General features: G+C 42.3%; 1 pseudogene; it reads right to left on the reverse strand.

Annotated features, from left to right (window-relative positions):
- Positions 1-428: 428 nt before the first annotated feature.
- On the reverse strand, positions 429-536 carry LOC118758333 (U2 spliceosomal RNA; annotated as a pseudogene).
- Positions 537-1129: the final 593 nt, after the last annotated feature.

Consider the following 1129-nt stretch of genomic DNA (forward strand, 5'->3'; position numbering starts at 1 on the left):
ATTGACAAACCAATAGATGTCATGATCATACCAATAGAATGAAGAACAAAAACCACACGGTCATTTCAATGGATTTGGAGAAAACATTTGATAAGATTCAACACCCTTTCACAATAAAAACAAACACAATTTATGCACAGAAGGAACATACTTCAAAGTTACAAATATCATATATGATAAAGACTGCTATACTATCATACTGATTGAGGGAAGGCAGAAAGCACATCTCTTAGACCTACAAGTAGAAAAAGATGTCCATGTTGCTTTTAAGCATATGTATATTTTACTACACTTGATCTTTTTTTTTGCATATGAAAGATGTTTATTACCATTTTTTTCACTGAAACCAGAGAGCAGTGCATATGTACTCAAATTATTCAAATTTTAAGTATATGAAAATGTCAGATATGATGAAAAACTAAAAAGACAAGAATTCTCAAATATTCACAAAATACGCTGTAACTTGGAATTGCCATTTGAAATATTCTTATTAAAATATACTACACTTGGTCTTAGCCAAAAGGCCAAGAAGCGATAGTATATGTATATTTTAAAGATTTATATTATTTTTATTTGAAGGCAGAGTTACAGAGAGGAGACAGAGAAAGAGAGCTATCTTACATCCACTGGCTCACTTCCCAAATGCCAACTCTGGCCAGAGGTGGGCTAATCAGAAATCAGAAGCCAGGAGCTTCCTCCAAGTTATATGTGGATATAGGGGCTAAAGCATTTGGGACATTCTCTGCTGCTTTCCCAGGTTACATGTAGAAAGATGAATTGGGTTCGGGCCTTGGGATTTGGGGGCAAGTGCCGCTCCTCACAGTGTGGCAGCTGTGGGGGTGCCCCTGCCGGGTCGGACCCAATGCTGGGGGCTCACGCCAAAGACACTGCCGCAAGGCAGTGAACGAGTCCTCGGCCTCCCCCAGGACCCAAGAGAGCTCTTCCCTCAGGGTAAGTACGCCATGAGGGAACTTGGGAACTGGGTTAAAATTCCTAACTCCGCCCAGTTGCTAATATCTTGTGGCAGGGTGAGTTTGGGAGGGGTTCGGCCTTGGGATTCGGGGGCAAGTGCTGCTCCTCACAGTGTGGCAGCTGTGAGGGGTGCCCCTGCCGGGTCGGACCCAATGCT

Source organism: Ochotona princeps, chromosome 1 (genome assembly GCF_030435755.1).
Source record: "Ochotona princeps isolate mOchPri1 chromosome 1, mOchPri1.hap1, whole genome shotgun sequence".
Taxonomy (NCBI): Eukaryota; Metazoa; Chordata; class Mammalia; order Lagomorpha; family Ochotonidae; genus Ochotona; species Ochotona princeps.